The sequence below is a fragment of the Thamnophis elegans genome, chromosome 9 (genome assembly GCF_009769535.1).
Source record: "Thamnophis elegans isolate rThaEle1 chromosome 9, rThaEle1.pri, whole genome shotgun sequence".
Classification (NCBI taxonomy): domain Eukaryota; kingdom Metazoa; phylum Chordata; class Lepidosauria; order Squamata; family Colubridae; genus Thamnophis; species Thamnophis elegans.
The window spans coordinates 49,883,466-49,909,891 of NC_045549.1; the positions used below are offsets into that span (position 1 = coordinate 49,883,466).

Below are 26,426 nucleotides of genomic sequence, written 5' to 3' on the forward strand. Positions count from 1 at the left end.
TTTATTTAGGATCCCCAAATTTATATTTAGTAGTGGACTTTATTCCATTTGATTTCATATGACCTATCAACCAATTTTAAATTGCTTCTCCATCTTAGGTATTCAATATGAAATATGGCTTCCCATGATGTCTGATTGTAAATTTATATTTGTGTGCATGTGTGTAAAATATATACCTACATACATATGCCTATAATGCACACATACACACAATCATCCATCCTTTCTTGCATATGCTTTTGAAGGTACACAGACTTTCAAATTACAGAATTCAAAATATAAAATTGGTTGTCTAACAATTCTAAAGGATTTTATATATTGAAATATGTACATGTGTATGCAACACATATTTCTCTTCAGCTCTGCAATTAGAGCTTTGAACATAATGCATATACAAAAAATGGGAACGTATGTCTAATATATGAATGTCTGGAGCTTTCCCCAACAGAAAATGATTTAGTATAACTTTACGTATTTAAGTTTTAATAAACAATGATATTTAGAATATTAATCAATCAAAGTAGTGATATTTAAACATTTCAAATTCCAGTTTTTAGGATTTAGAATAAAAAAAAATCTGGAAATTAACTATTTAGATTAATATTATCAACATATGACTTCAAGAGTTATAAATATAAAAATAATTTGGATTTCTAACCTTTCCAATCTAAAATAAAATATATAGGTTTATAGGTTTTTCAAATAGTGTTCTGCTTACTAAGGTCTGCTGCTGTTCTATTCATTCTTTTCAGTGTGATTTAAGCAGGTCAACTGAAAATTTTTGCAGATGATTGTGCTGTCTCACATTAGCACTTTGTTATAGTATGGGGAAAACAAAGTTCCTATTAAAAATGGCCGTATTCTGTTTCACTAACCAGCATATGTATTTGTAGAAATATTACTTAAAAGTATGAGTTACCAATTTGTATTTCAAAATTTAATTCTTAATTTTGAAACTATTCCTCTACTAATTTACACAGTGACAAATGCAAAAATATGGATCTAAAATTCTGTCGTTTTATATTACTTCCAGTGATGATGGATACTTAGCAACCGTTCTCTTCTATAGAGGAATGAATACCTGAGTGAAGCATGTAATATGTCATGTGGCATTAATTATCCAGATCATTGTATTTAGACAGCTATTATTACAATGTGTAAAATGCATTCATTTTAGAATCCACTTTTTTGAATCTCTTTTTTCAGCATTCCATGGAAGGAAATGCAAACTTCCACCATAAAGATATAAATAAAAAGAACTGTCTAAAGAAACTGTTTTTGCCTATTCCTGATTACAAATAATTTGGATTAATTGGTACTTTTTTCTAGAAATTTTTGCAACAAGGAAAATACATAAAATAGATATATAAATTTCATTAACTTGAATGTTTAGATATATGAAGGAAGAAAATGACCATCTAAATGTTTTCCAAAATTACTGAACATTGTGCTATTTCTGCACAGTAACTTCAAAATAAACTATTCAGTAGGCCATCAAATAGTATTTAGAAGTGTTAGCAGTTATCATGTGCACACACTTTTTGCATTATTATATTTAAAATAATAATAGTGATTCATTCCATGATACAATAAGCATAAAGAATACACTATGGGTAATATGTTATGCACAGATTCTTCCAACTAACAACTTTTCCTACATAACTGTATTCATTTAGTTTGTGTCTTTCTAGTTCTGCAGTAAAATAACTCTATTGTTCTCTGCTTTTCAAATTCCTGAACAGGTTGGTTTGCAGGGATTAGTTTTGCCTAAAGGCCCATGAAGTTTAAACTGAACTATTCTTGAACTAACTAAAAAAAACATCTTGGAAAGAGTAGTCTTCAAGAATGATGTCCAGGAAACTGAAGCAAAGTTAATTAAGAGCAGCTGTCTAGGTCTGTAGTGAAGTAGATCAGTATCCCATCAAATCCTCTAAAGGTTTCCCACTTTTAAATCAGTATGTACTTCCATTTGCATTGAGGAAATGATAAAAAGTATTAAAAGTACTGCTTTAAAAATTACATAACATAAGATGTTAGTATAGTTTTTTTTTAAAAAAAATCAATACTTATTTTATAATTACTGAATGGCTGTTCAAAATCAGATGAATAGTTATGTTTTCTTTTAAATATTTCTCATTTTATAAAGATTGTACAAAACAATGAATTTTTAATGCTTTAGTCAAACATTCAGAATTGGAGAACAAAAGATTTATTTTTGAAAACAAGAACTGTGGTTTATACAATTCCAGACATGAATCTGTTTTCAATTACTGAAAGTATTTCCACTTCAGTGGAAAGGGATCAAGTCTACAGCTACACAATTTTGGGGCAATGAATGCAATTATATTAAGCTTTATAAACAGAATGACTTTGTGACAGGATCACATAGTCTGCATATTCCATGTCTGTTATGAGAAAAAAGAAAAGAGAATTATTACATTGGAGTTGCAAGTGTGGAGTGGAAAATACGATATGCTTCTCCACCTTTCAAAGTAGCATAATAAATGTCCTAGATTTCCTGGCAATACTTTATTATTTCTAAATCAACATTTTCCGATATTATATAAAAGTACACCATATTTGCGTTTATAAAGTTGGATTTATATATTTAATTACTTTTTCTCTTTCATTATTACTATTTTAAAAAACAGCAGTATGCTAAACAGAGCTATACGGTGAGGTCCGTTATTTTCACACGCAGCCGATTCCTTTATTAGAAATATTTATTACTCTTTGAGAATGCCACTACACGTTCGCACTAACCAAGTCCAAAAACCTAAGGAATTCAACCCGATTTTGGCTACATCAGAAAGCGCTGAAGACTAGATGTGCTATGCTAAGATCTGAATGCAGTAATTTGCGGGTTTTTTTAAATCAACACACCCGTTCAAGAATTCTTTGAATGTTAAAGTCCTGTAGGAAAAGAAGAGCCGCTTAAGTAACCGGAGAGCTTTTCGTAAGAGCATTAGCACATTGAGAAATAGGTAAAGTTAAGCTTCGCCTTTGCTAGATCTCCATCTAGCTCTTCAGGGGTTAACAAGCCACCTCATTTCCAACGCTAATATTGCCTCTGCACCGATTCCAAGAGAAGAGCAGCCTCCTCCCTCCCATTCTATAACACCGCATCGGAATCAAACATACATAAAAGGAGAAGGGGGGAAAATCCGCACATTTACCTACAGCAGCACTAGGGCTTCTGTTTTTGAATGTTTTAAGTGGATCTTCTCGAAGTAAGTATTCGCACTTTATCCCGGCTCGGCTGTAAGGTCAAAGAAGGGTAGCTTTTCAGTCACCCACCTTTCCGTGGTGATTCCGCCTTCTGGATGTGACGAGCTGAGCGCAGCCCTTCCAAGTTGAATCAGTCTATAATGTATCATGTTACAGAGCCTGGCTTTCTCTTCAGGCACCGAACAGCAATCAGACATGATAGGCTGAGGCTCCTCTGTTTACATCCAAGCAGGGGAGGGGGGCGGGGTTGCCATCGCTTAACCCTTGCCAAGCCACGGGGCGCCTCGCTCTCCCCATTTCCTCGGACTGCCGTAGGAGGACGGAGTTCTGAGCACGGCCAAAGCCGCTCGCGCTTTTTCGTCTTCCCCCAAACGAACCTCCCCGCTTCTTTAAGATGTGTGCAGAGACTGGCGGAGCCCCCGACCCCAAGATAAGCTATCGCGCTTAAGGACTGCATCGCAGCAGCACCTATTGAATAAAGAGCAGCCGGCATGGGGAAAGCTTTGGAAAGCAAAATAAAATGGGTCTTTTGTGGCAGAGCAAAAGAGTAAAATAATAAAAAAGACAACAAATTAAATATCTGATATACATGGATGCTTGGGTTGTTCTTTTTTTTTAAAGCGAGTATGCATCTCTCAAAGTACTTAAATCTTTGAGCGTTAAGAATTATTTTCTCCGACAGTCTGAAATTGCAGAAGTCAGTTCTTCCCAATGGGCGCCTTGGAGAACTCCTTTGACTGGGCTATTGAAGATTCGCAAATGTAAGGCTCGAGATCCGTGCCTGACGGGTTCAGGCTTCTGCGCTACTCAGACAACAGACAGCCTTAAAGATACGTGATAATCACAAACTGATTATCTGATCCCGTAGCATTTGCCTTTCTGATCCTGTAGCATTTGCATCGATCGAGGTTATATTACGTTAGGCTACCATTTCTGGCTGCAGAAATAAGGATAACCAACAAATAGCAAAGGGCCACAAAAAAGGAAACAAAAAGGACCCCCTCCTCAAGTCTCTCTTGCCAGGTCCTCCAGATTTTTGCAGACCAAATATAACAGCCCTAATAAAAGTGTTTTGAGCTTGTGTAGAAAATGCAAAATGGATTAAAGAACAGGATTCATTTTTCATATACATGCGCAATTCTCTTGAGAGTTATTGACACAGATCTATCAACACTGAAAATACAGAATCCGAGAGTTGGAATTTTACAAAAATTTAAAGGAACTGAGATGAAATATAAAAAACTGAAACTATCTAGAATATTGCTATAAAGAAGGGTTTATCCCCAGGAAGCAAGAAAAACCCATTGGAAGCCCATGCCAATATTTTTGAAGGTTACAGGATTGTGGATCCAGAAGAATAAATGGGGTGGGGGGTGGGAGTTGCCTTTTGAATTCCTGCAGCCCCAGATCTTAGTCATAAACGATGGTACTACTATTAACAGATCTTGGTTCTGTTTCACCTCCTGGTTGAGAGGAGAAAGATTTCTGCAAGTCAAGCACTCTGATTCTTCTGGAGGAATAGGGCAATTGTATTATTTATACATCATTCCTAGATAATAAATCAAGTGTTTTTATTTAGTTAAATTTAACTTTCTAATATTGTTCTTTCTAAATTATTTGGCTAAAATCAACCTCAATTAGAAACACATCAATTATTGGCATGAACACACTATGAATTAGCTCATGTGTGCACATTGCTCAATTTATGTTTATTCCCCCACCCAAATCTGATCAACCAACAGGGGGCTGTACAGCTCTTGCCACTAATTTACAAGAGGAACATTTAAACATTTTTTGCTTTAAAAATTTTCTTTTAAAAAGTATCATAATTCATAATCTCATAATTTTATTCTATGATATATTCTGCATTGCTTGGTATTCCTAATATTTGTATTCTGCATCAACAGTGATTTTTGAGAATTAATAATGTAATCATTGAATAAATTTCTTATGAACATGGAAAATCATAGGTTTGTCATATTTGTAAATGCTGTTATTTACCTGTTTTTTATCATTTATAATAAATTTCTTGTATAATTTATATGGTTTCTTAGATTAAATGAACAGGCAAAGAAAAACTTTGCTTGTTCATCTAATTGTTTCATTTAACCTTATGCAAGTAAACAACATATTTACTGCTACATATAAACTACGTTGTATCTATTATGTTTTTCCACTGGTTTCACTTATTTGAGAGGCAATTTTCATACATTTGAAGTTTAAAATTATTTTTTCAAAATTAATATCCTCACATTGTCGAATTCCTTATGTTGTTCTTAATGTGTATGTTACTAAGAATTTCCTAAATCTGGAAATATTTTCAAATAATTCAAAATATAATTCAGATTCATAAATACCAATGTATTTATTAATATTCTATGACAGTTTTTTCGATTCTCTATCCAGAAGTTAGGCAATTACCAATGTAAAGATAATTTACCAACCTATCTTCAACTGCCAATGATCTCCGTAGATTCCCAAAATATTCAGTGCATGAAAACATCAGATACTAAATTTAAGATAGAGAAACTCAAAAGTATCTAAAAAGTATCTTAATCTCTACTAAATAACATAATTCTTCCCAATTAACAGATAGTTTATTAGTCATAATTATGAAAAAAACAATATTTAAGTGATTTACTTCCTTGCTTTTGGCTTTCAAATAAATAATAAGAATAAAGAACACAGGTCATTTATCATGGTTGCATTTTAAGTTCCTTGAATTAACCAAAACATATTATTCTGATCTAGCATAAACCTAGGTTTTTTTGTTAATAGAATAAATAATATTAAGACATCATAGTTCTGACAAGCTCCATCTTGTAAAGCCTGGAGGCTCTGGTAATGTCAAAGAAAGAGCAGGCAGAAACCTCTCAATGCCATTGGGAAAGCTACAATAGTCTTGGACAAAAGGATTGTGGCAGATGGAAAGACCTACAGAAATAAATTATATGAAGCAATATATTATGAAAAGATTATCATAAAATGAAAGGAAGTTATGGTGCAGAGATAGCTAATGGGCAAAATAAAATAATGAAAAGGACAGAGACAAAATAAATGTTTCTAAAATAAAAAAAAGATATGAGAAAGGCTAGATGGAGATTTGATGTACACGTATTTCATCATTATTGCAAGGCCCTTGTGACTTCATGGAAGGATGGGGAATCAACAAAATACCATTGCACAAATCTTGGTTTACCTTACAAACCATACCTTGCATATTAATTTAAATTGATTCTCCCACACTTCTCTGGATGACAGATAATTTAGGAGATATATGGGACAGGCAGAGGCAACTTCTCATATTTCTGCTTCAGCCTTTTGGAAATTGGTGGACTACAACAGTGTTTTTCAACCTTTTTTGTGCAAAGGCACACTTTTTTCATGAAAAAATCACGAGGCACACCACCATTAGAAAATGTTTAAAAAATTTAACTCTGTGCCTACATTGACTATATATAAAGTAATTTTCCCACGGCACACCTTACACTATGTCACGGCACACTAGTGTGCCACGGCACAGTGGTTGAAAAACACTGGACTACAATATTAGTAATACCTTTTTCTGCAAATTAGAGCAATGTGATATAATTCATTTGCATTTGTCTATCAATATACTATAGTAAAACAATTACTTTTTCTGTAATGATGCACAACACTAACATTTATCTTTTCCTCTGACCAGTAAAAAGAAAAAAGAGCGTCTGTAACCTTGCATAGGCTTTCTTAGTAACACAACTATGGAAGATTGTATATGGCCTAATTCTATAATCAGAAATTATTATTATTTATTAAATGTATGTGCTGTCCATCTTACTTCTGGGCTACTGCAGTGGTAAAAACATAATATTATAAAAATGTAAATTTAACAATAGTAAAACAATAAAAAATAAAAATAATGAAATTACAGCAATATGATTGAAAGATAGGTGGGGGAAGAGCAGGCTGCATGGGGTGAGATGGGATCTTTTATCAGTCACTTCCAGTGTGGTATTCCCCCATTGGGTCTCCAGGTTAACTGGCAAAGCCAGGTCTTCAGGCTCTTAAGAAAATGCAGGTGGGTGTTTTAGAAATATGTTTAGTTTGCTTCAATCATGGCTTCTAGACAAACGAAAGGGACAATTTTTTTAAACCAAAGGAGATTTAGCATACACTTGTAGTTAGCAATAGCAATAGCAGTTAGACCTATAGAGGACAGCCCTCTCTAAGCGGTTTACAGAGTCAGCATATCGCCCCCACAGTCTGGGTCCTCATTTCACCTACTCGGAAGAATGGAAGGCTGAGTTAACCTTGAGCCGGTGAGATTAGAACCGCTGAACTGCAGATAACAGTCAGCTGTAGTGGCCTTCAGTACTGCACCCTAACCACTGCGCCATCTCGGTAGTTCATATGGCTGCACTTCTCTCATTAATTTCAGGGAGCCATTTCAACATCAACTTTGTTAGATTACATATCAGTTCATATGTATAATATCTATTGGCTTAAGTAATAAAAATTGACCCAAATAAAAGTGTGTGTGTTTGTGTGTTTGATATATACATATACCTCAGTATTCAGGATAAACTAGAGTTTAGGGGAAGAAATGGTGAAGTTAAGATGGATCTACTAGCAGGATTAGAGATCTAGGAAATGAAAGAATAGTTTTTTTCCCCTCAAACTGACACTGGGTTTACATATTTCCCCTTCTAATCACTTTCGGTGATTACTTATTAATTGTTTTTCAGATATGAGGAAACTTTGGATTGACAAGTTTTACAAAATCAGGCAACTTTCCTTCAATCCTTAGCAAAATAACTTTTAAATACAAGTTGAAGAATTTAATTTAAAAAAAAACAGCAAAAGGATGATTAGAACTTTGATTTTGGAAAGTTACAAACTAACAGCCCAGATGGTCTTGAAATAAGATTTTATATTAATTATAAGAAACTTTCCCATGGGAAAACGCCTTTGTTCTAAATTCTCTTAAAAATATGATAGGTTGAGACTTTGAAGGTTGAACAGTAGAAGGAACCATAATGAACTAAATATTGCAATTAAAGAAGAAAAACACTTACATTTGACTTATTAATACATAATAAGAGAAAAATATTTTAACACTGAACATACTGGAATATAGTTTTGAACAATGGAACCAGAAGTTAATTTTAAGAGTGTCGGCCTTTATAGAAGGGCCGTGTTTAAAATATGTTATGGAAGATGAACAAGTTTTACCAGAGAAGACAGAGATTGATCTGTAATTGGATTTTAAAATGCTGTAATGGTCATACAAATGAAGCTGACTGATGTTTTCATAATTAAAAGGAAGATACAAACAACAAACAAAAAAAAGTGAGCTGGGTAACACTCTTACATTGGATTTACAAAAGTAACTTGTAAATTTCGAAGAATTTTGTAAGAAAGGACAAAATAAAATGAAAAGAAATCATTCTAGAATATTATTTGAAGTGATGAAAGATTGTTAAAAATAAAAGGAAACAATATAAAATTGGTTTATTTAAACAAGGTTAAGATATGTATTTGGTATCTGCTAATCCTTAATGAAGGTTGCAGATCAGGACTGAACAATAAAGCTTTAAGGAGGTGTTTATAAATAGATGGGATACAAGAATTCATTTCTTGTATTTTAAGAGGAGATGATAATTCACTAAAATAGTTTATATTTGTTGTGGTGAAGGCGGAAATAATTTCTTTAAATATTTGTTTTTCTTTATTCTTATTTTTTCTTTCTTTTCCATTCTTCTATTTTGTTCTTTTCTGCATTTTCTATTTTTATTCTTTTATCTTTGTAATTGTATTTATTAATAGAATTAGAATATACATTTGAAATTTTAAATGTATGTTGTAGGTGTTCTCAGAGAATGATTGCCTTATCATTAGAAGGTATATTAGTCACCTACCCTTCTACATTATTCTATTGCCCCAGCTTCCTTTGTTTTTTGTCACTGAGCATTTTAAAACAGATTGAACTGCAGCTCTCCATCATGCCTGGAGGCACAGTTGGAAAGAAGGAGGATGCTAGAAGCATATGATTTGCAAAATATTAGTTTTCTTATCCAATCTTTTTTGTGAATTAAAAGATCCTCTCAAAACACTATATTAACACAACTAGGCATATTCAGACATATCACTTCTTTACTGACTCTAGGAAGTAATGCTAGAATTGTGTTACACGCACTAGATTACATGTGATCTTTTCTCACTTTTTAAAAAAGCCTGAACAACCAACATGCTTGTAATAATTCCTGACACTATTAAAAAGATGTTTCTTATATATTTGTGTATAAATTTTCATGGACAAACATAGATGCAATAGTGAAGATATTCATTATCGTAATTCAGATACTGTATCTCAAGATCAGAAAAGCTAGCATTGAAGAGCTCCATTTGAGATGTATAGTTGTGTCTGACTGTTTGAACTATGAGCATGCTTTCAAGCTAATCTATATACTCACCATCTATGGATAAAGCAAACAGAATGTCAGTTGCTTTAAGGAAAAACTGACCTTCCAATCCTGTCAAAAAAAAGCAAGCATCCAGATATTTCTTATCTCTTGATTCCTCTCGTCAGCATATGAACTATCATTCTTAGCTGCACTACTTAACTGCACCAAGAACATATTAATTTAGAATTAAAGTCTTTTTATAGTCTCACCTATCCCAAAGGGCCCCAATTCACAAACCTTTGAGATATTGTTTGTTCATATTTGAAGTTGTATAAGATTATTAATAAATGCTGCAAAAAATAACATAGCTACTCCTCTGGAAATATTCTGCTCAAATATTGCCTTAGCTTGTCTATAAGCAGAGTCTGCTTCTTGGTGATGGAAGGAACATTATTTGTTACCTAATTAGTTATGAAATTGGTCCCAAACAGTGATTATTTTCCAATGTAGTACTGTTATTCAAACACAAGACTGGCTTACTAAAAGAGGTATTTTTTACAGAATCAAAAACAAAAACCCAAGCCTATTTTGTGAAACACACTATCAGAACATAGTCAGCAAAACATGGCCATAATCCAGAAACACCAGGGGACTTTATGACTCTATAAACAGTAATGTAATCTTTCCCCTTAAGTCGCCATTTTAATATAAAAGGTAATGCTCTCAGAATAGTGCCCATGCCCTTTTAGATAATTTGAGCAAAATCATGTTCATACTAAAATTGACAAAACCTGGCAGAGTGAAAGATACTCTTGATGTTAAATCTTTCTGCACCTTCATTCTCAAATTTGCTCAGCAGCATTGGCCAAGCTGATACTGGCACACTATCAAGTCATAATCCATTCATTACAAAATTATCTGTTCAGAAATTCTCAATAGATCCCAGTCATCCATGCAGTAGAATAAGGTACAGGTTAGAAAGAAGAAGCTAAAAGGCCTTTACAACAGCTCTTAAATTATTTCATATCAATTCACCTGTTTAATCTCCATTCTTTCCAAGCATTAAAAAAAGCTATAAACATTTCAACATTTTTTACAATGAAGGAGAAATGACAAGTTCACATTGTATTTCCATATTGTCTTTAAAAAAATCACATAGCTTTTGGTAGTGTAATGAACACTTTCTTTATATCAAGTAGTCAGGTCTTTCCCTAATTTTTTTTACAGATCCTAGGCAATCTATTTCAAAATATTCCTGTAACAGGTTTTCATGGTAAACCAGTAGAGAGACTCTACTCCAAATGCCCATTTGGCCATGTGCATTTAAAGCAGAGGTCAGGATCTTATTTATCAACTACCACTATCCCATGCCATGTAGGGCTTTAAAGTGATAACCAGCATCCTGTAGCCACATGTAAGTCAATTGGAAGCAATGCAGCTCATGAAGTAGCAGTGTTGCAAGGGCAAAACAAAATACAGTCATGTTATACATGCCATTGCATTATGGATCAGCTGAAGTTCCCAAGGGTGGCTCCATATAAACCTTGTTACAGTAGTTCTGTCAAGAGGCTAATAAGATGTTAGTGATCATGAACAGGATCTCCTGCTCCAGAAATGGGCATAGTTGATGCATTATCTTCAAGGACTTGAAATGGACACCTAACATTAGAACCATCATTATAAAGGCACAACAAGAATGTTTTTCCTGTGTCAACTCAGAAAGCTCAGATTATCCAAAGATCTGCTGCAGTGGTGGATTCCTAACCGGTTTACTACCATTCGCTTGTACTCGTGTGCGCAACGCTTCTGCACATGCACAGTAGCATCCAGCCAGGTAGGCGGAGCCTCCTGCCACCACCTGGTTCGGCTGAACCAGGAGCAACCCACCTCTGATTTGCTGATACTGTTGTATAGAGGAATTATTGAGTCTGTCATTTGTACCTCAAGAATTGTCTGGTTTGGCAGAGCAACCAAACAGGATAGGTACAGACTTCAATGGATAGTTAGGACTGCAGAAAAAACCAGCCTGCCATCCAATGATGATCTGTATACTGCACAAACCAGAAGGAGGACTGAGAAAATATCTACACACCACTTACATCTGTACATACTGGTAATCTATTTCAACTTCTCCCCTCAGGACACTGCTATAGAGCATTGCATCCATAACAAATAGACATAAATATAGTTTTTTTCCCATGTCATCACTCTGCTGTACACTTAATTCCCACAGTACTGTCTCATTTCTCATCTTTTCTCATCTTTCCTACTATCTTCTTCTATTGGTTGTTACAACTTATCAATTGTTTGTTTGCAATATGATTAATGATTGTAACTATGATGTCACATTGGCCAATAACAAATTCTATTCTAATTCTAATTCTATCCCATCCCATCCCATTCTGGTGTAATTATGCAAAGGCTCCTGCTCTTTAAGGTGCATCCAGGAATGGTTCCAGAATCTGCACCAAGTCTGTATGGGATAGTGCAATTCCATCCAGAACTAAAGAGGGAAACCTCCAACTTCTGGATCTGGGGAGCTCAAATCTCATAATCCTTCAATCTTGGCAAGGTTGATCTGCAACCTATTTTTCCTCATTTATAGCCTCCAGACATTGAGAAAGAACCTTAATAACTTTATTTGGATGATTGGGAATAGAGATATACAATTGGGCATTATCTGCATATTGATTATACCTCACCATGTACTGGTAGAAATCTCTCCAATATCTTATAGATATTGAAAAGGAGAAAGGCTAGAACCATGAGACATACTGGAAAACAAGATCTAGGATTTCACTACTCCCTTTCACCAACATAAATTAGAACTGGCCTTGGAGAAAGAAGAACTAGTATGTTCCACTCCCAACCCCTTAGTTTACGGTCAATGATGCTGAAGGCCACTGAGTGATCAAGAAGAGCATAATGGAGCACAATTCCTACCTCAAACTCACAGATTATCAACAAGCTAAAAGGTGAAGGTTGGAAACTGTCCATATTGGCTGGATTCAAATATGGTGTCTCTCAAAGATGCATTTACCACTGCATGAGTGCACCAAAATGCCTCTTCATTGGCGGCTTTAACCAACCAGGGGGATATGGATCTAATACATACATGGCTGCACCTACAGTGTTGAGAATCTTGTCCATTTCCTTGGGACTAACCGGTTTGAACTCCTCCCACCTAACATCACAAAAGTGTGCCTCATTTATCTTCAGAAGACCTGCTCAACTGGAATGCAATTTGCATAGAGTTGAGTGATTTTACTAGCCAAGTGTCCATCACAGTCCTCACAGCAACCCTTACAAGTACTTTACCAGTCCTTCCTGACCCAGACGAGACTGACTTGTCCTGAATATGATTGTTGGCCAACACTTGGAGGGAAATCTCAAGCTCCCTCTAAAACCCAAAGGAACCTTTTAGGTTCCTGAGACAAGCAAACTGAGTAGACCCTGCTTTCCTGTGGAAAGGTGTATGCTGTGGTAAACTCCAACATTACCAGTAAGGATCAATACATGACAACAGATAGATGGCAATATCCACCAACTCCTGGTCACATAGCTACTGCTCTGAAGCAAAAGCCAGGTCATTTTTCTAGCATTAAAGGAATCACATCTGAATATTTTGGCAGCCCTTTTTGATGGTGGTGGGAATATCAATAATAAATCCCATCACCCTGAGGAAAGGATATAATTTCCAATCTACTTTACAACACTGAAGATACAACTGTTCCTAACTTTAGTATTGTTCTTAGGCACAATTGATCGATTATATGCAAAAAATATTTACTTTTATCCTATTGAATCTGTACAGAGCAGGTTTAGACCAATGCTTTGTTCTTTATAATCTGGTAAAAAAAAAGCATAATGATTCCCAGAGGAATTTTCTATGTGGCATTGTATAGTTGATTTTTAATCTAAAATCTACAGAGAGACCATGGGTCAAACTTGGCCCAGACAGATAAAAAGCTGTTATGTTTACCAAAAAGTTGTATACTATGGTATTATAGTTTTAGGTACACTCTTCATGGTAATTTGTTGGACTATATCATCACCCAAATGATGAGGCTGGAATATATTTAGCCTATCTTCTTTTGATTTATATATTTACTTAATTGTGAAAACATTTCCTGAAAAAAGTATTTATCCTTTTCTATCAGTAGAACAATTCCAATTATTCTACACACTGACAATGCAGAATCTTGTATGATAAGGGCACATGATAAGGACACTGAAGTTTCCATCTGTCTTTGGCAAAGCTGAAAAGCTAATTGTTAACTTCCAGAAAATCAGGGTGATCATTTTTGCAAAATAATATTCAAAGATATATTACTAATAAGTTAACAGGAATAGCATTGGATATTATTTATACAGATCTTGGCTTGTTCTTTCATACCTCTCTGTCACAAAACAAGCGCAAATATTCTACCCATACAGTACATCCAGTAGAATATGACCACAACTTTATACTTTTCCATATAAAGAGAGGGGATTTATTCTCTCCTGGAGTCCTGTCCTGTAATATATTTGAAACTACGTTTATCCATCAGATTCTGTATGGCATACTCATAGAGAACAATCTATATTAAAAACATTACAACATTTTGTCTATCTTTGCTACTCACAAATTTGTTAGAAATTTAATAAACAAACCAAGCAAGCAAGCAAGCAAAAATAAATAAAATGTAGCTTTTTTATTTTGAGGTGGAGATATTCCTTTGAAGGCCAGAACCTCGCAGGTTATATTTTCTTAATAGATCTTGCCCAATTATTTTTTTAAATTATTTAACATTCAGATAAATAAAACATATAATGAAATGTTGAATTATAATATTTTTCTTTTAAGTTTTGGCAATGCCAAAAGATGTCTTAGGCAGCTGCCAAGCTGATGACAACTTCTTGAATTATGGGGTTTTAAAATAGGTCGATATTAGCTTGGATTCTTGTTAACAGAATTGCTTCAAAATACATATGCATCTGTTCCAGGATTCAACAGTCTGCTTCTTTGGTGTTGTATGGTGGATTTCCCAGCATTCTTATTTTGAAAACTGATATTCCTGTGGTTCAGGTACCTTTGAATGTAATGCTGTATTACTAAATTTTATTTCAGATGGACTAGACCAGGAAATCAATTTAAGAGGAATGCTAGAACAACTTTTATTGAGATTAGTGATTATAATAGAATCTTGCAAGTCTGATTACACTATACCTCCTCCTGCTTCTCATAGTTCAATTAATTAGGGAGGCGTATATCTACAGTAAGTCCCCTTCAAATATTATAAGGCTTTTCTGAAATTAAAAAAATGCTTCAGTTCCTTTTACTTATTTCTTGACCTATCCCTTCCAAATTTTCCTTGGTCTCTATAGTTTATAGGGATTGGCAGGTCCTGTTAAGTTATTCTATTCTTCAGAGAACACAGATAGTATTTTCTATTTATTCTTGCAACTAGTAAAGTCTACCCATACTACCTACTGACTGATAAATCCTAATATTTACCTGCTAAATTGCTTGTCTCTGTATGCATCAGCTTTGAAGCATTACTATACTGTCTGTTATGTCTTTTTTTTAAAAAAAATTCTACTAAATTTTTATTTTAATTGTAAGCTGATAATTGACCATAATAAAACTGTACTATCTAACTTGGCCCTTTTGCTATTATAAAAATTAGGTCTGACACATTATAAAACTTCATTCGTTGTTTTTTACAATAACATACTATAGTAGCTTATAATCATTTTGTGATTAAATAAGACCCCAGGTTTTGTCTTTTCCTGTTGCTTTCAGCTTTCAGTTCACCATAGATAACAGAAAAACTCATTATTAACTCCCAAGGGCTTCCAAATACTTTCCTTTAATATTCTTCTAATTTGTACTATTACATCTCATTTCATTTCTATCATTTTAATCCACAAGACTACTCAATTTATCCCATAAACTTTTTCTAATTATCTATATTGAAGTATTCATACAATCAAGTGATCATTCTCTCAACCAACTATTTTTATTTCTCTGATCTCTATTTCTAAACAACCGAACAAATAAAAACATGAAATGTAACTCATGCTAGTACTGCATGGTTTTTGTGAGCACTGTTACTACTTTTAGGAAACAAAAAGTCTGTACCTCTTTGAGAATGGTTAGAAAATCATAATAAAAGATGGGTATCAAAAGATGGGTATTAAAGGAAAGAATAAATTCCTCCTTTTGCCAGACAATATCCTCCATCTCATCAACTTTTGCATAACTGATTTCTTAACACTGGATTCATAACCTGATACATTTGCAGAATACATGATAATTTATCAAGAAACTAATCATGGAACTGAATAACATTCAAAGTGATTGTCAATTATTTCCAATGTCATCTACCTTATAACACTCCTAGTTTCTCTACTTTTGCAGAGACAAAGCTGTCTGCTATGTTTGCCTTATTTGATATTCCTCTTGGTACAGTATTTGTCTTCCAGTTGATGTCGGGGCAGTTAAAGTCCCCCATTACTATTGGATTTATTGCACAAATGGTTTTATTACATCTGATTTTCAAACTTTAATAACAGACAGTAATGATTACTCCACTGAAAACATGGGTACTGCTAAAAAGCTACCACTCTGTTCCCCTCCCATTGCACTAGTCCTCACATTCTGATTGCCAAGGATCTTTGAAATTGGAGTATCTTTTCCAAACTGATCAATAGCAAAAAACTACTATCAACAATTCAGCCAGTGATGGGTTGCAGGCGGTACTCCCCAGTGTGCCCGTACCGGAGCCAGCCCAGAGCACCGGATACCATTCCGGTATGGTGCTCCGGAGGGCCCACCTGCCCTCGCTCCTTACCATCCTTTTAGGTCTTCAGCGCTTCCGTGCATGTGCACAGCCCGTAAAGCACCTGCATGACACTCCGCTGAGCAGCTGGAGTATCGCAGAGGCTCAGGAAAGCGCCAAGGCACATGAACACGATGCGCGCATCCACGTGGACACCAGCAAGCCCATTCCAACCATACCGGTTGGAACGGGATTTAAAACCCACCACTGCCCCAAGCCCAAAAACAATTCTAGCATGTTTAGATTTCTTTTGTGGCAAGGAGGGAAATATAACAATACTATATTTACAGATCAACAATTACTGTTTCCTAGAAATATTCAAAATGACAAATTCAAATCTATCTGAAGAAATAATTGTTAACAATTTTTAATATTTGAAATTTAATATAGGATGAGAAAGGATGAAACTATTGACCATTTGATCAGTCACTGCAACAAAATTTCAAGTTGCTAAAATTATTCATTGGAAATTTTGTCGACAGTTTGGATTTGAATGTAGCAAGAGCAAAAAATCAAGTTAAAAGTTTTAGAAAACAAATGTATTAAGATCTTGTGGAATTTTAAAATTCAAATAGGCAAGAACTGATTTATATATTGTTGCTATATACCCAGGATGGCGAACCTATGGCACACATGCCAGAAGTGACATGCAGAGCCATAACCCATTGCTCTTCCAGGTTCCGGCGCAACAACCAGCTTGTCTTCACCATGCATGCGCCGGGAAGATAACCTTCTGGTTTCTGGCATGCCATCTGATCTTCTGGTTTCTAGTGAGCATGTGCACATGAAGACTAAGTGGCCCTTGAGCAAGCAAGCGCCAGAAACTGGAAGATCATGTTCCTGGCATGTGCATGCGCACCTGGTGGCTGCTCTTCCGGTTTTTAGTATGTGCATGTGCACTGTCCACTTTGTCTTTGCACGTGGATGCATGGCAGAAACCGGAAGACCAGGTGGCCGGTGTGCAAGCGCATGCAAGAAACCAGAAGATCATCTTTCCAGTGCATGCATGCGGACCGGGCGGCTGCTCTTCTGGTTTCCGGCATGCATGAACACATGCACACACTCCCATTTTGGCACTTGGGGCTGAAAAGGTTTGCCAATACTTCTATATACAGTTATATTGTTGATATAACAGTAATAGAAAAGAAGACTGCTTGATTCATTGATGTTGTGCTACTAGGATTGAGGAACTAATTTGAAAAAAAAAGTACAAAACTGGCACTTGCACATCAAAGTTGAAGCCAATCTTTGAAAATGTAAAATAAACAAGATCTATTTTATACTTAAATATTTAGAGGGGCAAATACTATTGAATAACTGTAATGGAGACTTGGTGGAATGTCTGTCATGTCTAGAAAAAAGGCCATATTAAAAGCCATATTATTCCAATGAAAAGGAAGGGAAGAGAGTAAAGATGATCATGCACTGTATGTTAAGAATATCTATTCCTGTTCATAAATTGAAATGTAGATCTTCTAAAAAGGCATGAACTCAAGTTCATGACATTTAATGAGAGGTTTGCCAAGCATGAACCTTAAAGATTATTCTGGATATGTCTTGCTGACAAATTTGTTCTTCAAAAGTGAAGGAATACAAGAGGATTAGCTACCAGATTTAATGTTTGTCAATGGAAGGAAATACTAAAAGCAAACAATTATAATAAGGAAAGCAGAAGAGGCCAATGTAGTTAAACAAAATCCTGAATGAGGGTTTGAAAACAGAGAGATATAGAGAAGAGAAAGAAGGCTATCGGTAAGTCATTAAAGAAAACTTATAGACAGATGGTATTAGGAAGACAAAAGTTTAGAGTAAGACAAGGTTAGCAAAGGATGCTAAAAATAACCAAAATGTTAAGCTACATTCAAAATAAAAGGAAAAGAACTAGTACATCAGTGGACCTAATTGTAAAATATGACAGGTAATAAAGAAAAGGCAGCCAGGCAAGTGAATGAGCCAGTAACCAAAGTAATCAAACCAGTGACCAGAGCGGGGCAGACATGCCAGAGGATGGTGGAAGTGACCTGAGCCGGGCAAGTGAGCAATCCAGTGACCACAGTGAGCAAGCTAGTAACCGGAGGGGAGCTGGACGTGCCAGAGGATGGCGGAGGTGATCTGAGCTGGTTGAGCAAGTGAACCAATGACCAGAGGACAGCAGAGGTGAACTAAGCAGGTCGCACGAGGAGACAAGCAATTGCCAGTGGGCAAAGGTCAGAGTGAGAGGCAGTGGGAGAGAAACTGAGGAGTCAAGTGAGTGACTGAGAGTGGGGAAGAGTCTAATTGCTTGGAGAAAAGGAAGAGGGACCTGGACTCTAGCGGCCCTCTTAGGGGAAGACCTACAGAAGTATAGTTGTTTGGTAATTCTATGCTGAAGTTGGCAATAGGGTTAAAGTCATTATGGAACTTGATGAGAGATTAATTTTTAATAGAGCTAGAAAAATATATAAATATATACTTAGCATAAAAACTGAAAAAGATACATGTAGAAAGGAATCAATCCACTGCAATTATAAACTGTTTTTGGTGATCTGCTGTTGCACCTGTCTTTTTATCATTTATCTATATGGCACTAATATGTTCGTCATTCATTATATTTCTTAATTCTTTTGATTATCATTCTTATAATATATCCTACATATTTGTCTAAAATCATTCATGGCCAGCTCCAGTATTATGAACTTTATTTTTTTACCTGATGCTTCTTCTAGAGATGGGATATTCCCAGTAAATCACTGTCTGATTTTATAACTCCTAAGAGATGAAATTCTAAATAGCATCTGTACATAGTTTTTGTGGATTTATGGGCCAAACTCAAAAGCTCCATTACTGATAAACACCTGCTCTTACTCATATAAGCTGTATAAAAAACAAGACCTAGAGTTAGGCATAACAGTGCCAAACAGCTGTCATAGCCAATTACAACAGTGCAGAGTTGGATGTATTTTTATCTGTTTTTGTTCAATAAATGCCCTGGTTAAATGCTTTCAGGAGCTACACTCCTAGTTAGCGCTTATCTATTTTATTCTGTGAAAACTATGCAACAATCCTATCATTAACTTAGAATAGTGTAAAGGAAGAACAACTTGTTACAAACCATAAAAAATACAAATACTATTTTCTCTAATGGTATCAAAATTCTTGGATATAAGTAAGAGTATTCTCTGCCTAAACGATATAGCTATTTTACGTGAATTCACATTTAAGACTGTAATAAAGCTATGTGCCAACATGGCACATAGTTAATCATAGTTTTGCCTTCGACTCTGATTTAATTCTACATGGTATTTGGAGCGCTGACAGTATGTTATTTTTAATTTACATCTATTCTTCTAATCACCTTTACAGCTTTAGATTTTTGGTCAAGCTCTATTGTTTTAGCTAAGATTGTAGACTCAAAAGGTTTAGTTTTGTGTTAATAAAACAAATTTATGAAATGAAATGAACTGTTCTTATGCTAACTGAAAACACTTCCAGTATAATGGAATATTAGAGAGAGACCATCTAATGCTGGCAAAGCAATTTGTACTATCTTTATATATTATTAACAAGAAATAATTCTTCCTGTGTAGTACATAAGTCACAGAACTAAATACTTACGCAAGTAGTTCTAGGTGAACATAAAGCAAAAAATTAATGTTTGAATCATATATCCTGTAAACCATTATGGTTATTTATCAACCTAAGTTATTACACTCACTAGCTCTTCAAATATGGTATACAGCTCATGCTTATTTAATTCATTACTGTATTTGATCATCAGTAAATTAAGGTTTTCTGGGACAATAATAGCCATGGTGTCCTAGATTGGGCTCCACTTTTCTCTGTTGTGGCTGTAAATGTAGAAGCTTAATCTCAAATTCATATTTCATTCAAATTAATAAACTGTAGCTAAAGTTGACTACTTTTTGTTTGAAACACACTCATTTCAAATTAAGTTATACACTTAACATGGTTTGAGAGAGCACAGCCAGGTTTACATACTGTTTTGGATTCAGATGCAATGCTACATTATGATAAGGAAAGAGTTCCCAACTGCCTGCCATACTTTACCAAAATAAATGTAAGTGAGGAATATGTTAGTTAAGGCTGAATAAAGCTCATGCCCCTTATAATAAAGCAGATCACCTAGTGGTGCATGCATCTCATCCCCACTGCCTTGGTGTAGTTCCAGAGTCCTCCAGATACTACTAGCAATAATTATTTATACTGTAATTATTAATTTGTTAGATATTATATTTGTTAGCTGAATATATTAACAGATAGTAGAAATACACCGAAGGGAGGAGTAGAGGGATAGAAGAAAGAGGGGTAGAGAGGGTGGGAGAGAGGATGGGAGGGAGGGTGAGAAGGAAGGGAGGGAGTGTACTGGGAGAGAGGAGTGGTAGAGGGGGAGAGGAAGTAGGGTAGAGGGGAATGTTGGAGGGAAGATGGAAAGTTGGAGGGGGGGCGAAAGAAACGGTGTATGGAGGGTCGAAGAGGTACATTGGGTTTCTATTTTGGGGGGTATTGTTGACAAGAGGAATGGCTGTGTTTATTGTTCAATGTTATATGGCCCCGGTTATGCACAGTATATATGTGACTGTACGAAATGAAAATGGAAAAAATAAAAACACATTTATAGAAATAATTACTTATACTGTAATTATTAATTTGTTAGATAAAATTATAAATACATAAATACATAAAGAATAATCATATAAATTGTATTTTATTCAGATAAAATTAGTGTTCACCCAGACCTTATTCACTTAATTTCAATTTTGGAGAGCTCTTCCCTTCTAGCATGCAGCCCAATAGCAAGTGAAGTCCTTGGCATGACTGAAAATCCATGTAAAAATTTAAGCGTATCTTGATTCTAAAGTATGATGAAAATGATTTTTATAAAGATAACATATGGAGGATAATTAATTTCTAAATCATTTCCGCTAAGGAGACACATAGGTGCCTATACAAATATATGTTTCTGTTTTACTGCTATATCACATACAATAATATATGATAAAGGAGAGTAGGGTGTTAATTTTCTACAATGTACATGTATATTTTTATGGTTATTTTCATGATTTTGTAAACTCACCAGAAGGCAAGATTAATTTCTATTTCTTACAAAGGATTTCAAATAATGTTTTATTTAATGTTTAGTCATCTGTTGTTTTTTAGCCATAAAGCACAAGAAAAACATCCATACACTCATACAAAGCAAAGTTAAATTAATATTAGCTTGTTTATGGAACCTCTATATATTTATATTCATTTCCATATGGTTTCTTTTAGCATTCACATACTCTAATAAATGAAACAATTTATTGTCAATCTTTTTGCTTTCTTCTCTAAGGTCACAACATATAGAATGATAATGGGACTTGCAGTGCTAAAATCTGCTTTTTAATGAGTTTCAGTTTCCTAAAAATCCCTACAAAACTTTTTTTAAAATCAGAATAAAGGAAGGGGGGGATAGCATTAACAACAATAAGAACAACTAACACACACACACACACCAAAAAAAACCCCCAAAATCTTGTTATATGGAAAAAGTCTTTCCTTTAAAGCTGGCATAGAGAAAATTTGTGAACCATACTGAAAAAATAATAATAAATTATTATTTAGCAATTGCTGTAGCAAATTCTATTACTATAAAACTGAGTCCAAAATATGCTAGAACTTCATGTTAAAAATAAAGCACTTGAAAGACTGTTCACTTTTTAACAGTTGATGCATTAAAGTGGAAACCCAAAGAAATTTATACTTTATTACTTGTATATTGAACTGTTAATAAATAAACTTTCATCATCTACAATAAAATGGCATGTAATAAATATTGTGTCTTTAAAAATTGGAATCTTTAATAATCAAATGTGATTTTGCAGTGGCCATTAGAATCTCAATGGCCATTCTCTAAGGTTTTTCCTTAAAAGTTCCTTGACATACAAAGAATTTGAAAAGTATGCTAATTTGTACAGAAGACCAAATTATGTGGTGCTTGGAGTTATCAATTACCATATTCATAAAATACTACAATGGATATTTTAAGAGAGTAGCATCTCTGTCTCAAAATCAATATTCTTTTTTACTGATTTGTCTTTATAAAATTGAGATTCTCAAAAAAAATAACCTACAATGTTTCTATACTTGTATCAAGAACTTATTTTAGCAAGTCCTATAAATTGATAATGGCTTTTTACTGCCTATTTAATTATTGCCATTTTAGTAAAACTGGATCTATACTAATTTAAATACAAAATAGGCAAATTATTTTAAGAATACATTCAATTCTCTAGGTTTCATTAGAAATTTATAATAAACCTTGGAGGTGGTTTCTGTGAAATTACAGCTTAGACATTATATGGTAACTTACTGTAGTGTTTATATAATTCATTTGCATGTACAGCAGAAATTTGTACCAGAATTTCCACTGCTAGATGATATAAGATAATGTTTTTGTGTGTTGATGTGTGTGTGTCTGTGTGTGTACACATACATATAAATATATTAATCACAGTCCATTTTGAATACCTAGCAGAAAAAAGAGTGTTGAGAGTTAACAAGGTTGATACTATATGGTACAAAGCTATTAGAGAATCTAGTTGTTCTGCTTCAGATACCACGAAGCCTCCTCTGAGTAGGTAACAAAGAAAACTAGTCATGGGAAGGATGTTTAGCATCCCTGACAATACTGCAGACCCTGGTCAAGTAGCCTGCTATGTCCTGGATAGAAGTAAGTGAACTTCCAATAATCTTTTCTGCCATCTTCGCCAGTTTCTACACAGCTTTCCTGTCCGAAAACAGTAATATTTTCAAACCACACAGTAATGCAATATGACAGGATGATTTCAATTGTTGTTCTATAGAAAGTGGTAAGGACAGGGGAAGGAAGATGTATTCTTGTCATATGATGAAGAAAATGCAGGCACTACGGTCAGCTGCACATCCAGAAACTTGACATTACTAATCACCTACACAGTGGGATCATTAATACACAGAGGTGTATGGCTGTGCCTCTTTTGGTTTTCCTACATTTAAAACTAGGATGGTTTTTTTTACACCAACTAATCAAATCCTCTACCTCTTTTCCTGGTAATCATCTTCATTATCATCCTGAATAAGGCCCACCACTGTTGTATCATCTGAATAATTCACAATATACGGTAGTTGTAGCAAACCTTGCACAACAGTCATGGGCCAGGCAGGCTAAACAGTAACAGAGTTAGGACACAGGCCTAAGGAGAACCTGTTTTCAAGAACCTGTTATTAGAAATATTAGTCCTAACTCGCACATACTTGGGCCCATCAGTGAGAAAATCAAGAATTCAGTTGCACAAAGGAGAATTGAATCTTAAATGGCCCAGTTTGTCTACTAAATGCTGAGGAATGATCATATTAAATGCTGAATTAAAGTTGACAAATAGTATTTGCACATGAGTATCTCTTTCCTCTAAATGTGCCAAGTTCAGATGGAGAACAGAGGAAATAGCATCCTCTGTGGAATGATTTGGATGGTAAGCAAATTGAAGTGAGTCAAACACTGGAGGGAGGCTGGATACAATAAAGTCTTTTATCAGCCTTTCAAAACATTTCATAATGATGGACCTAAGTGCAACTGGATGATAATCAATTCTTGGCTTGGCAATCCTTGCACTCCCCATTGCTATCACTAAGTGAGGATTATGGGTCATTAAGCAAGCACCTCTTTGCAACTTTCTGTCAGTTTTAACAACAAGTCAGTGGGGGAGCCAGCAGGAAGTTGCAAGTCCCAGACATTCTCAAGCAGACTGGCAGATAGGTAAATGGCTGCTATTAGATGGGAGAGGATCCAAGGATGTACACAGGTGGCAAAAGACACAAATACAGCAAGCCTTGGGGTGGTTGTTGCTAGTGGGAGAAGATACTCAAGGATGGATGAGTGGTGGGAAAGGTGTGCTATGAATTCAGTGACACTCAGGGAGGTATGTAGGTGGTGAGAAAGGTGCAACAAGACTCTGAGGGGGGTTGCTCGAAGGTGGAAGACAGGTACAGTGCAAGAATATCACGGCCTTTGGTCTACTACTAGGTGAGAAAGAGTGGGAGAACCCGAGTGGGTTTGGGGAAAAAGTGGCAAGAGTGTGGCAGGGCTGCAGTGGTTGCTGCTGGATGGGAAAGGAGCATATGTGATGTGAGAAGCTCAGGGAAGGTGCACAAAGGTTACAAATGGCCAGAGAGATGGAGTGCAAATTTAGTGAGGCTCTGGGTATGCAATGGTGTGCAATGGTGTGCAATAATGTGTGGATGGCCAGCGAGGTAAGGCAAGAGCAAAAAGCAGCTTGGCGACGATGTACAGGTCAGGGAGACATCCAAGCGACTTGTGATCTTTTCTGATGGCTTCCTCAATGAATTTGTTTGTGGGAAACAGATAGGGAAGGTTGCAGATTGTGAACACTTGAACAGAGATGTTGCAATCATTGTAAGCATTAGCCAGTTGCCAAATGTCTAAATCATAATCATGAGACTGCTAGAATGGCTGGCATCTCAAAACTGGTCATAAGCACCATAGATTCAGTGCCATTGTAACTTTGAATGATCACTGAATGTTAACTGAGAACTTCCTGGATATGTACTATAGCTAGAAAGTGCTGTGGTTTTCTCTTTCAGTGACTCAGGGGAAAAAAATCTGAATCTTAATGTTATTTTAACAAGGCATCCACAAAAAAGTAGAATAATTTACAAAAGAAAGATATCAGAAAACCAGATGTATGCTTGATGAATAAAGACTTAGGTCCAATTGTTCCTATGCTGAAAAAATGTTGACTGTTAGGTAAACATTACAATTAGATTTATAGTACAAAAAGCAATCTGATACTAGAATTAATTGCTCAGAGAAATGGTGGTAATGTTTAAGTAGCGTTAGTTTATGAAGTAACTTTAATTTGTATTCCTGCATTGAGCAGGAGTTCGAACTCAAGTCAAAATAATTAGTTCTATGAAAGAGGAGTAACAAATTCCAATATAATGTAAATGACTAATTTAATTTTTGAATAGCTGAACAGAATCTGAAGACAACCTTTCTTATTTTATTGTCATGAAATTTGTTTTGCATAAAAATATGGTTGTTGAATATTCAATAATTAAAGGACTAGATTGTATCAAGAGATACTTTGTTACTTCTGTTGTTTATTATTAATATTCTATATACTTATATCCATGTGGCTATCTATTTCCAAAAACAAGCCCCCTCTTTCTCATTCACTGACACACACACACACACACACAATGTAAAAAAATAAAAATATAAAAGTTATATAGAATTACATGTGTCTTCAATTTTTGTTATATACTGTTAATATTCAATTGAGTTGTTAATAGTAGATAGCTCTTTTTGCTCTGCCTATATAGACAGCTGTCAGTCATTTTGCTTATATTACTATGAATCCCAAGTTATACAACCCATGGGATATTCAGTTGCATTAATTCAATATATCATGATTCATAAGAAATTCATATATTCTATATTAACAACATGTGATTGCCCTTTAAGATCAGGAATTTTAGGATCAGAGATCAAAGTCAATTCAATATCGGTAGGTCAAGATTTGAATAATGTGAAATTTTACTTGGTACAATTTATAAATTCATACGTAATTGCATTTAATGCTAGCCAAAATTCAGCTATTCATATACAATTGAAGCTAGTCAATACACAGAGACTACTGGAGTATTAGATGCTAATCTAAAAATGTGAAAAATGGAGAAAAGGAAGAAAGGAGCCTCAATTGTTGTCTCCAAAGTCCAGGGCAAAGAATAAAGCCACTCAAAGTAGCAATAGGGTGGAAGCCATTCAAATTTCAGGGGAAACCTTATTCCAGAGGGCAGGCACTTTGACAGAAAAGATGCACTTCCAGGTTTAAAGTGATGATTTGGCTGTTTGAAACCCTATATATAACTTAGTACTGGAGTATGTGGAAGAGCATCTTTTGCAAAAGATTTTGACCTATCCTATCCATGCAAGAGCTATTTTGTGCAG

At 35.0% G+C, this 26,426-nt stretch overlaps 1 protein-coding gene across 4 annotated transcripts in view; it reads right to left on the reverse strand.

The window, feature by feature from the left end:
* TENM3 (teneurin transmembrane protein 3) overlaps window positions 1-26,426 on the reverse strand; it is a 360,542-nt gene that overhangs the window by 280,088 nt on the left and 54,028 nt on the right. Inside the window, exon 1 of one of the 4 annotated variants that reach the window (XM_032223765.1) lies at window positions 3,298-3,413. The exons of 1 other annotated variant lie outside the window; for it this stretch is intronic. The gene's annotated coding sequence lies outside the window, so the exon portion shown is untranslated. Of the gene's footprint in view, window positions 1-3,176; window positions 3,414-26,426 lie in introns of those variants that run through there. 2 more of the 4 variants (XM_032223764.1, XM_032223763.1) reach the window with 2 other exon arrangements.